This window comes from Bos indicus, chromosome 9 (assembly GCF_029378745.1).
Source record: "Bos indicus isolate NIAB-ARS_2022 breed Sahiwal x Tharparkar chromosome 9, NIAB-ARS_B.indTharparkar_mat_pri_1.0, whole genome shotgun sequence".
In the NCBI taxonomy this organism is placed as follows: Eukaryota; Metazoa; Chordata; class Mammalia; order Artiodactyla; family Bovidae; genus Bos; species Bos indicus.
Genome location: NC_091768.1, coordinates 39222890 through 39235763, shown reverse-complemented (window position 1 = coordinate 39235763; position 12874 = coordinate 39222890). Strand labels below are relative to the sequence as shown.

General features: G+C 38.1%; 1 protein-coding gene across 4 annotated transcripts in view; it reads right to left on the bottom strand.

The window, feature by feature from the left end:
• Nucleotides 1-12874, bottom strand: part of REV3L (REV3 like, DNA directed polymerase zeta catalytic subunit) — a 178244-nt gene that overhangs the window by 140359 nt on the left and 25011 nt on the right. The window lies entirely within an intron of this gene.

Genomic DNA, 12874 nt, shown 5'->3' with positions numbered 1-12874 from the left:
TCATAAAATTTCCATTTGGTGCAAGACACAAATACTGGAACTTAATTTTGACAAATATGTGTATCCTCATGAAGTTATGGAACATTTCCCATTTTCATCAACCCCAAAATTCCCCTGTGCCACTTTTCAGTCAATCCCCATGTCCTCTGAGGAAATCAGTATTCTAATTTTTCACAATAGTTTTGTCTAGCACTTCATAAAAGTGAAATCACGCTGTACATATCTCTTTTGTGCTTGAGTTCTTTTGCTCAGCACAGTGATTTTGATATTCATCCATAACATCACATGTCAGTAGCCAATTCCTTTTTATTGCTCCATAGTAAGTCCTTGTCTGGGTATTTCTCAGTTTACCCATTTAATATATGAAACGAGAGATTCAAGGTGCCTAAAGTCACACATTCAACTGGCTGAGAAGTCCAAGGACCTCAGAACCTGAAGAACTCTATGTTCTTGATTCTTAGTCTGATGTTCTTTTCACTTTATCAAACCACCACTTCAAACAAGCTAAAAAAACAACAAAAACTGAGGGGTTATATTTTTTATCAAATAAATTTAGTGATTAAAAGGAAGTACCCATTCACAGTAAACACTGATGTTTCTTCAATAATCCACACTTCTTCCTAATCTTTACTTCTGCCAATGCTGATTGTAAATTTACCTAGCATTTCTCAAATATCTCCTGTATTACCAACCTATATTCTGTCCTAAATGAGAATCACTTATATGTTCACTGATGTCTCCTATTTAATCTTATCAGTTGCCAAGAGGAGTACTCTAACTCTAGCATTTCCAGACAATTATCAGCCTTTCACATCTCTTCTCAAAACTGTCAAATCATCCATTTCTATTTAGAAAATGTATCAATCTATCTTTATTTATTTTTTTATTTTACAATATTGTATTGGTTTTGCCATACACTAACATGAATCTGCCATGTGTTCCCCATCCTGAACCCCTCTCCTACCTCCCTCCCCATCCCATCCCTCTGGGTCATCCCAGTGCACCAGCCCCAAGCATCCTGTATCCTGTATTGAACCTGGACTGGTGATTCATTTCATATATGATAATTTACATGTTTCAATGCCATTCTCCCAAACCATCCCACCCTCGCCCTCTCCCACAGAGTCCAAAAGACTGTTCTATACATCTTTGTCTCTTTTGGTGTCTCATATACAGGGTTATCGTTACCATCTTTCTAAATTCCATATATATGCGTTAGTATACTATATTGGTGTTTCTCTTTCTGGCTTACTTTACTCTGTATAAATAGGCTCCAGTTTCAGCCACCTCATTAGAACTGATTCAAATGTATTCTTTTTAATGGCTGAGTAATACTCCATTGTGTATATGTACCACAGCTTTCTTATCCATTCATCTGCTGATGGACATCTAGGTTGCTTCCATGTCCTGGCTATTATAAACAGTGCTGCGATGAACATTGGGGTACACGTGTCTCTTTCCATTCTGGTTTCCTCGGTGTGTATGCCCAGTAGTGGGACTGCTGGGTCATATGGCAGTTCTATTTCCAGTTTTTTAAGGAATCTCCACACTGTTCTCCATAGTGGCTGTACTAGTTTGCATGCCCACCAACAGTGTAAGAGGGTTCCCTTTTCTCCACACCCTCTCCAGCATTTATTGCTTGTAGACTTTTGGATAGCAGCCATTCTGACTGGCGTGAAGTGGTACCTCACAGTGGTTTTGATTGCATTTCTCTGATAATGAGTAATGTTGTTCCATCTCTCTTTAAAACATATCATAAAAGGCAGTTCTTCAATCCATAGTCTTTAAGTTCCTTCTCAGAGCACAATTAACTTTGTTATTCAGACTGAAGGATGAGAACTTTTCTGTACTACCAAATGCTACCCCTTTCCCCTCCTGATGGTCTATGGTGGCACAATACAAGGTGACCCTGGATCTCTTCCCCAAAATCTGGGACGTCCCTGGCAGTCCAGTGGTTAGGACCTGGCACTTTAACTGCTGAACCAGGTTCAGTGCCTGGTTGGGGAACTTAAGATCCTTCCTACACTTGGCTGCAGTGGCTGCAATGTAAGGTTGGTGCAGCCACCATGGAAAACAGTAGGGAGGTTCCTCAAGAAACGAAAAAGAGAGCTGCCATATGATTCAGCAATCCCACTCCTGGGCATATTTCCAAACAAAACTATAATTCAAAAAGATATATGCACCCCTATCTGCATAGCGCTATTCAAAATAGCTAAAACGTGGAAACAACCTAAATGACAGATGAATGGATGATGATGTGTTGTATGTGTATATGCAGGGAAACCCACATGGGCTTCCCTGGTGGCTCAGACAGTAAAGAATCTGCCTGCAGTGCAGGAGATTCAGGTTCAGTCCCTAGGTTGGGAAGATGTCCTGGAGAAGGGAATGGTAACCCACTCCAGTATTCTAGTCTGTAGAACTCCATGGACAGAGGAGCCTGGAGAGCTACATACTGTCCATGGGGTCACAATGAGTTGGACACAACTGAACACTCAGGCATACACACACACACATACATACACAATGAAACACTACTAGGCCATAAAAAAGAATGAAATTATGTCATTGCAGAAACATGGATGGACCCAGAGATTACCATATTAAGTGAAGAAAGAAAGAAAGACAAATACCCTATGATATCACTTATATGTGGAATCTAAAATATGACACAAATGGGTTGATCTACTAAACAAACTCACAGACATAAAGAATAAACTTGTGGTTGCCAAAGGAGGGGAGTAGGAGAGGGATAAAGTGGGAGTTTGGGGTTAGCAGATGCAAACTAGTTAAACACAGAATGGATAACCAACAAGGTCCTACTATACAGCACAGGGAACTATATTCAATAACCTGTGATAAACAATAACAAAAAATTATATATATATATATATATCTGAATCAGTTTGCTGTACAGCAGAAATTAAAACACATTGTAAATCAACTATAATTTAAGAAAAAAATTAAAATAATTAATGGTATTAATTCAGAAATTGGCATATTAAAGTTACCCTTACAAAGCTCACAAAGAAAATCTCTTTTTAAAATATTTTCTAGCCTAGCTGTTCCAAAAAAATTAGGGGAATACACCAACAATTGATCATACATTTTTACTGCACAACTAGTATCTAAAAGGCCTTGCAGAGGCATTGTGGATTTTAAAATAAATCAAATACATGCTCTTGCCTTTAAAGACCTGGGGACAGAGTTGGGGCACCAAGTTACATGGTAAGACATAACAGAGATAGAAACAAACTGCTTAGGGAGCCCAGAGAAAAGAGAAGTTAATTAGAATTGGGGGTGTGGCAAAAAAGGCTTCACAGAAATAATAACTGCATTATACTTTAAATGATGGGTAGGAATTTGACAGAGGAAAAGGAAACTGGAAAATGCAGAGCAGGAAAAAACTAAAGGGAACAACATAAGAGAGGTATGGAAATTAGGGGACAAAAGACTATATTCAGGAAAAATTCAGAAGTAGGGCTGAAATGTGAAATGAAAGAAAAGATTGAAGAGAGATTGAGAAAGTCCCCAGACAGTATAAAAAAAGTTCACTGTTAGCAGTGGGGATTCAAAGAATTTTGAGCTGTAGAAACACACAAAATCTAGGTTCCTGCTATCAGATGAGTCTCTCTATAAATAAATATGAGCTAAGTTTTACTTTAATAACTATACTGTCTTACAGCCATCAATTCACCAACTCCTCTGTGAGAATTAGGATCAGAATAAATGCTGAGGCTGGTTAAATGTTAAATTTTAAAGAAGGTCCTGTTGCTCAATGGTCAACGTGATTATAAACAAAGAGGTTGATCATATACTGCCAACCAAACTAGGATTTTTGATAATAAAAATAATAAAGTTATTATTTTTGATAATAACTGTTAGTAATTATGTTAGGGTAAATTAGGAACATCCTAGGGAAACAGGGATATATGGTTATCTTAGTTATGAAAACTATCCAAATCACTGGGACGCTTTACTTTTTCTTTAAGATTCTCTCACAGCGGGAATCTCTGGTGGAGCAGAAGGAGAATCTAACATTTGATTCTGAGATTAGTGGCTATCTAATTAAAAGAGATAGGCACATGTTAAAAATGAATAACATCTATACTTTTTATAGTAGCAGAGACTTGAAGAGTGAATAGTTTCACGCAAATCTCTATAAGACTTCTTTACCTTAACTAATGACACCATGGGGCTTCCCTACTGGCTCAGACAGTAAAGAATCTGCTTGCAATGCGGGAGGACCCAGGTTCAAACCCTGGGTCGGGACGATCCCCCCTGGAGAAGGGAATGGCAACCCACGCCAGTATTCTTGCCTGAAAAATCCCATGGGCAGAGGAGCCTGCTGGGCCACAGTCCACAGTATCGCAAAGAGTAGGACACGACTGAGGGACTAACACTTTCACAATGACGTCATGAACCAAGAGGAACTACATACAGATTACTAACCTCACAAGCACATTTAGACTCAGTCGGTATTTCCTGAGCTTCTGTGTTTAATTTCTACATTTGAAAACAAGTTAGTTTCTAAATATGCCTACCATCTCAAAGTATATTACTTCTTTGTTTTAACATACTGCAGGGGGAAAAAAATCTGTTTTTATTTCTACAGTTACAGAAAGCACTTGATGGTTTGCAAAAGACTGTTATGTGGGTGGTTGCAACACTTGGCCTTTAGCCTCTTGCCAAATACCTCACCACATGTGTTCTGAATCACCAGTAAACCCAGATGCCCTCATCTGCAGTATCTCCAATCTAACAAGAAATTAATTAAGAGACAAAATAATCCTATGATCTTAATTAATGAAACTGAAACTTCTAATCTAATGTTAGGAATTTAGGAAAGTAATTTAACCTCTTTATAAACATTAATTTTGGTCCAAGTCTAAGACCTGATTAAACAAGGTCCTGACACTACAAAAAGACTTTTTATATTTAAAACTTCAAACTTCTTATATCTAAAAAATATATACAATCACCCTACGCCAAGGGTTGGCAACTTTTTCCGTAACAGGACAAATAGTAAAATTTTAGGTTTTGTGAGTCCGAGAGTCTCTGTTCCAACTACTCAGAGCCTGCTGAAGCACAAAAACAGCCACAGATAATACAAAATGAATGAGAGGTGCTGTGATCCAATAAAACTACTTACAAAAAGGTGGCTGGATTTGGCTCTCAGGACTGTAGTTTGCAACCCTTTAGAGCATAAACTTCTGTGAATCACTAGTGCCTTGGACAGTGTCTGGTATATAATATATACTCAGTTTTATTATGAAACACAGTATTTATCAATCAAAAAACATCAGCAAAATGTCTGAGCTACCTTGGTATAAACATTGTATTTAGTAAGTATTATTTGAGGCTTTAACTTCCCAGTTAGAATTTATAGGTTGGTATTTCTCTCACACAAAATACTTATTCTAAAATGTTTATTAATTAAAATTTTTTACTTTCATTTAATATTAATCATGGTCATGTCATACTGAACCCTGCTTATGCAAGATGAATGTTAATTTTCTGACTCCTCAGGGCTATTCACATAAATAGGCAATCTGATTACAAGGGCTAGAGCTGAAAGGTCATAGTAAGTTAAAGCCAGAGCTCATACCCTGGCAAAGGAGAGTCAAAGGCAAGTGAAAAGAACTCTGCTGAGGAAACTGGTGAGAAGAGAAGAGAAAGGAAGAAAAGACCTGTCTGTACTATGCAATGAAGACTTGAGAAATTACTCTGTATTATAATAATAAATTTCCTTTTTATTAGAGCTTCTTTGAAAAGGCTTCTGTTCTTTGCAACTAAATGATTCCCAGCTAGAAAATGGATCATGGAGCATTTTGGAGAAGTGCTAGGAGTTGAGCTGAATCTCTAACAAATGAATAGACAGGGCTTCCAGTCTAGATGGAGTAAGAGGGAACAGATTTACCCTCCTGCCAAAAAAAACTAAAAAACAGAAAAATATATGAAACTGGTTTTCAGACACTGAACAAGGGCTGGTATAGGAGAGTAAACCCATGAAAAGCGAAAAAAAATGAGCCCCTTCCCACAGCTCCCTCCTTAGTTTCCAGGGAGCAGAAGAACGAAGGAACCTAGGTGGAGCCCAGCACTACCCCTGGGTTGAGGACCAGAGAGAAGCAAGCTGCAGAGTGAGAATGGGGATCTAGATCTACAGAGGGGCTCCCTCAAGTCTTTCCAGAACAATATCACTACGTGCTTGTGAGGAATCTACCCCGAGCAGGAGAAAAAAAGGAGCAGAGGGAACAATCTCAGAGGCTCAGACGGTGGTAGGAATAATTTTTGTGTTTCATTCAGAAAGAAAAAAAATCTCATACTTCACAGGATATCAGGTGGAATAATCGTAAGTTATTGCCTCAGGAGAGGAGCAAAATCAGCCCTAGATAAAATTTGCTCTAGTCCCACCTAACCAAGCATAAAAAATAAGCTCTGCAAGTGTCAAACTACTTCCAAGTCACTCAGCAGTGTCCCAGAATAAATATTTCTAGAAATAAAAAAATTTCCAGAATACAGCAAGGTAAAATTCATAATGTCTGCCATCCAATACAAAACTATCAGGCATAAAAAGAAATAGAAAAACACGACCTATTAATTAGCAATAATATCAAGAAAGTTATAACTAATCCATATGTTAAGGAAAGTAGAAGAATACTTAACTATGTTAAACAGTGCCATGGACAATATAAAAATACAAATCAAAGTTATCTCATCAGAAATGAAAAATAAATGTTTGAGATGAAAAATACAATGGATAAATTATTAGCATCATTAATTCATTCAGAAATTAATGAAATGTCAGAATTAAAAATTAATAAATTTGAAGTACAGCAGCAGAAACTATATGAAATGAAGCACAAGAGTAATAAGCATGAAAAAAATGAACATTAGTAACCTATGTGACAACTTTATGTAGACTCAAATACATGGATAGAATCTGAGTCCCCAGTTTAGAGGATAAGTACTATATGCAAATCCAAAAAAAAAAAAAAAGATAAATATAAACTTAAAGTAGTACATAAGAGCAAGCTATTTAGATGATGGATAGGAGAAAAAAATGAGAAAAGCTGTATACCTAGACAATTAATTTGACAATAACAGATAAGGAACACAAATAGAAGCTGTTGCCTCTTAAGAATGAAGCAATAAGACCCAGACTGAGTGAATGAAAGTTGCTCAGTCATGTCCAACTCTTTGTGATCCCATGGACTGTAGCTGGCCAGGCTCCGCTGTCCATGGAATTCTCCAGGAAAGAATACTGGAGTGGGATGCCATTTCCTTCTCCAGGGGATCTTCCCAACCCAGGGATCGAACCTTGGTTTCCCACAATGCAGGCAAATTCTCTTGACAATAACAGACAATGAGCACAGATAGAAGCTGCTGCCTCTAAGAATGACATAATAAGGACCCAGACTGCTGCTGCTGCTAAGTCACTTCAGTCGTGTCCGACCCTGTGGGACCCCATAGACGGCAGCCCACCAGGCTCCTCATCCCTGGGATTCTCCAGGCAAGAACACTGGAGTGGGTTGCCATTTCCTTCTCCAATGCATGAAAGTGAAAAGTGAAAGTGAAGTTGCTCAGTCATGTGCAACTCTTAGCAACCCCATGGACTGCAGCCTACCAGGCTCCTCCATCCATGGGATTTTCTAGGCAAAAGTACTGGAGTGGGGTGCCATTGCCTTCTCCGACTGTGTGGATCATAACAAATTGTGGAAATTTTTTAAAGAGATGGGAGGGGAAAGGAAGTGTAGGACCAGAAGAGTAGATAGTAAGACTCCTAGCAGCACCATGTGGCTGCTGCTGCAAAAAAAAAAATAAAAAAAAAATAAAATAAAAATAAAGAGATGGGAATACCACACCATCCTACCTGTCTCCTGAGAAACCTGTATGCAGGTTAAGTAGAAACAATTAGAACCTTACATGAACAACTGACAGGTTCAAAACTGGGAAAGGAGTATGACAAGGCCATATATTGTCACCCTGTTTAACATGCAGAGTACATCATGCGAAATGCTGAGTTGGATGAATCACAAGCTAGAGTCAAGATTGCTGGGAGAAATATAAACCACCTGAGACATGCAGATGATACCACTCTAACAGCAGAAGGTGAAGAGGAACTAAAGAGTCTCTTGATGAGGGTGAAAGAGGAGAGTGAAAAAGCTGGCTTAAAACTTAACATTCAGAAAACTAAGATCATGGCATCCTGTCCCATCACCTCATGGCAAATAGATGGGGAAAAAATGGAAACAGTGACAGACTATTTTCTTGGGTTCCAAAATCACTGCGGACAGTGACTGTAGCCATGAAATTAAAAGATACTTGCTCCTTGGGAGGAAAGCTATGACAAGCATATTAATGAGCTAGACAGCATATTAAAAAGAAAAGACATCACTTTGCCAACAAAGGTCCAGGTCCATATAGTCAAAGTTATGGTTTTTCCAGTAATTATGTATGGATGTGAGAGCTGGATCATAAAGAAGGCTGAGTACTGAAGAACTGATGCTTTCAGACTGTGGTGCTGGAGAAGACTCTGGAGAGTCCCTTGGACTGCAAGGAGATCAAACCAGTCCATCCTAAAGAAAATCAGTCCTGAATATTCACTGGAAAGACTGATGCTGAAGATAAAGCTTCAATACTTTGGCCACCTGATGCAAAACGCCAACACGCTGGAAAAGACCCCGATGCTGGGGAAGATTGAAGGCAAAAGGAGAAGAGGGTGGCAGCGGATGAGATAGATAGATAGCATCACCGTTTTAACGGACATGAACTTGAGCAAACTCCGGGAGGTAGTGAAGAACAGGGGAGCCTGGTATGCTGCAGTCCACGGGATGGCAAAGAGTAGGACACAACTTACTTACCGAAAAACAAGAAGTGTTAAGAAGCCAGATGTCCAAAGGACATAGAGAAAAAGGGAGCAGGGCAGGAGGACCAGAGCAGAAGGAAAACAGTATTTTTAATGGGCAACAGATTTGAATAGATACTTCACCAAAGACATGCCAATGGCAAATAAGCACATTAAAAGATGTTCAGTATCCTTAGTCTTTAGAAATGAAAACTGAAACAATGAGATATTGTTATGCTCCCAAAAGAAAAAACTCAATTTTAAAAAGACTAAACCAGAACCAAATGTTGGTGAGAGTATGGAGAAACTAGACCTCCCATGCACTGCTGGAGGTAATACAAAATGATACAGGTACTTTGGAAAAGACTCTGGTGGTTTCTTAGGAAGTAAATTTATGATCCAACAATAACACTCCTAAGTATTTATAAGAAAATGGAAAATATATATTCACATAAAGACTTGTGCATGAGTGTCCACAGCAGCTTTATTCATAATTGACCAAACTGGAAACAACCCCCAAATGTCCAGCTCCCAGTGAATGGCAGATCCATATAATCGAATATGACTCCGCAATATACAGGAACACACTGCTGATACATGCAACAATGTGGATGAAGACAAAAATGACTACATACTGTATGAATGCATTTATATGAAATTCTAGAAAAGGCAAAACTATAGTAATTTAGATCAGTGGTTGCTGGAGAGGAGGGGAAGGTTTGACTGAAGGGGCACAAGGGAACTTTTTAAGGCGATAGAAATGTCCTAAATATCATGGTTCTGGTGATGGCTGCTACATGACCATACATATTTGTCAAAACCTACCTAACTGTATACTTTGTTGTTGTTGTTCAGTCGCCAAGTTGTGTCCAACAAAACTGACCAACTTTAAGTATACGATGAACTGCAGGGAAGCCTGGCATGCTGCAGTTCATCGTATACTTAAAGTTGGTCAATTCTGTTTAAATTACACCTCAATAAAACTGATTAAAGAATAGAGGAATGAACATATTTTCGTTTCATCATACCTGTCACTCACCCACATTTATCAACACCTGACAGACAATGGCAAAAGTCAGGAAAGAAGGGAGGTAAAGTTCTTTGACAAGAAAAGAACAGGGAGTTGCCAGGAATGATAGAGTCATAAGGAGAAATAATAATATGCCTTTCTTATTCCATTTTAACCATTCCAATAATGAGAATAATTTACTTCTAAATGAGACCTTGACCAGGCCAAAATGTCATGTTTCATCAAAATACTATTTCTTACATAATGTTCTAAGGGCTACCTAAGTCAGAAGCATCTCAAGCCTCTTTCATCAGACATTCTAGGTGAAAAGTCCCCAAATCTACCTCCTGAACTGCTCCCAAAGAGGTCCTTTTGCAAACTGCATCTGAGAGAACCACTATACTGGAAGGAACATACAGATACGCACACACACACACGCACAACTGGGTCTGCAACAGTTCCAGGTCAACAGCATGCAACAGCACATGTGCTTTTCTTACAGGAACACAGAATCATCTCTCATGGAGCTACAAAGGGCTCAGATGTATCCTCTACAAAAATCACTTAAGAAAGCAGTGTGTCAGCTGCCAATCATCCTGGACTCTGGCAGGAAAACAATTCCAAGCAGAGGAAAAAAGATCCTCTGACCTTACCAAGTTTGAAATTCCACAACGCCACACTGCTTCCATTTCACAACTATACACTGGTTAGTAGCAGGTGGCAGCCACTTCAATTTTAATTACTATTTGTAATATTATAAGAATATTTTCTTTCAATACTCGATTTTTTAAAAGATAGATGCCATGTTCAGCCCCCTTTATTTCCCCCCCCTTCATAAATTATATTGATTTATTGTTACAGATTTTCCTATGGGCTTTCTCTGTACATCAAGTTAATTTCAAACATCTTTAAAATCAAGTTTTACCACGTCAAAAGAAAACACAATGAAACTAAACAACATTAGGAACAGCAGAGAAGAAAGCTGAATAAATTGGTCAAGGCCTTTAGCTTCATGAGGTGGTTTGGGCTTTTGGTTCCTTGTCGTCATTTCCTTTGGTGCCACAATATACACAAAATTTACCACTTTAATCTTTTCTGAGTGTACAGAATCAATAATACAAAGTACATTCACACTGTTGTGTAACCATGCCCACCATCCATCTCCAGAAACTTCTTCCCATCATCCCAAACTGAAACTCTTGTACCCATTAGACAACAAATTCCTACTTCCCATTTTCCCCCAGTCCCTGGTAACCACTAATCTACTGCTACATTCTTTCTCTATGAATTTGACTATTCCAGATACCTCTTACACGTTGAATTGCACAAAATTTATCCTTCCATCATGAGTTTTTTCTACTAATTTTTATTGGATGTCTAGGCAACAGCATTAAGGATACAAAGACTGACAGCATACTGTTGTACCCTCATGAAACGTAGGCTCTGAACTGGGAAGTCACACATGTCAACATGGTAACTGCTCTAAGAGAGATACAAAGTACAATGATGGCACAGAGGGGCAATCAACTCTGGGTAGACTGAAGTTAGGTGAGCTTCCCAAGGGAGGTGGTATTTTAGGACAGTTTTAAAATATGATAAACTCACAGAATGGACATGGTTATTCCAGTCATCAAACAGTCCAAGAGAGAGAAAATTATGCCAGGCACTCCACACTCAGAACCACCAGAGTTCCTGATTTCCTTAAGGTAAGCGCTAATGCAGAGCCATGAAATACACATCTGAACAAGGTCAAGCAGCTCAAACTGAAGAGCCAAGTGCTTGGGGAGGAAGGTGAGGCTGGAAAGGCACTCAGGGGTCAGATATGGGAAAGTTCTATATCATCCAGAGTTTTACTTTATACTGCAGGCCAACTTGAGAACTTCAGAAAGAATAAAAACCAGAGATGGCTCTTACTAGAAGTACACATTCCCAGGATAACCCCAAAGGTTTTAATTTCATATGCCTGGAGGTTGGACCCCAGTAAATTTATTTTCAATGAATACACCTGGTGATTATAAAGCAGTTATATATCCATGGACTACTTTTGGGGAAATATCTCTGTAGAATATAGGAAGTTAATGATGACTTCAAACAGCAGAATAATATGAACAGTTTATCTGTTTGGGTTTATTAATTTCCCTCCCTAATTAAAAAAGTGCTTTTATTCAAAAGACATAAAAAAAACACAGAGAAAAACATTACTCAATTCTACCAGCTGGAGATAAATAGAGAGTTCATATTCTGGTGTATTTGTTTTTCTCACTTAATATTATGTTAATATACATTCTTAAGTAGAAGGATCATACTATACAAACTACTTTGAAGCCTATTTTCTTCACTTTAGTTATAAAAGTGGGTGTTTCTCCCTTCTATTCTTTCTTAGTAAAAATTTTTGATGACTGCATAGCAGACCATAGGTAACATTTAGGTGTAACTATCCCTTATTTTTAAATATTTAGGTTATTAGCAATTTTTCACCTATTTTCCTGTACCACTGTCAGTGTCAACATTTGGATGGTATCTGGATTTAAGAAATACCACTTTGGTTACATTATAAGGGCTGAATGTGAAAAAGAGGTTAAATTAAAGGCAAGGTGAAAGGCTATTATGATGGTCCAAGCAAAAATAATGAGATAGATCTCAAAGCAGTAACAATAGAAATGAACAGAGAATGGATTTGAAAGTCCATAATCTACATGTAAGGGTTTGTCATCTGATTAACATAATATGCAGAGAAGTAATTCTTTTTTAAAATAAATATTTATTAAACTCCTATAGTGTAGGAGTATCAAAGAATAATTATTGAGAAAAAATTAGAATTAAAAAAACACCATGCATTTTCACTTTTCTCGCTCTGTGTGTGTACACATATATGATGTGTAGGATCAGGTTTCCAATTGCATTTAAGTGATTTAGAGTATTCTTTTTTATCAGAGGAAAAACAATTCCGTGTTCCAGTTTTACAACTGCAAAAGCAGAGCCAGAAAGAATCACAGTTGTCAGCAAAAGCTTGACTCTCT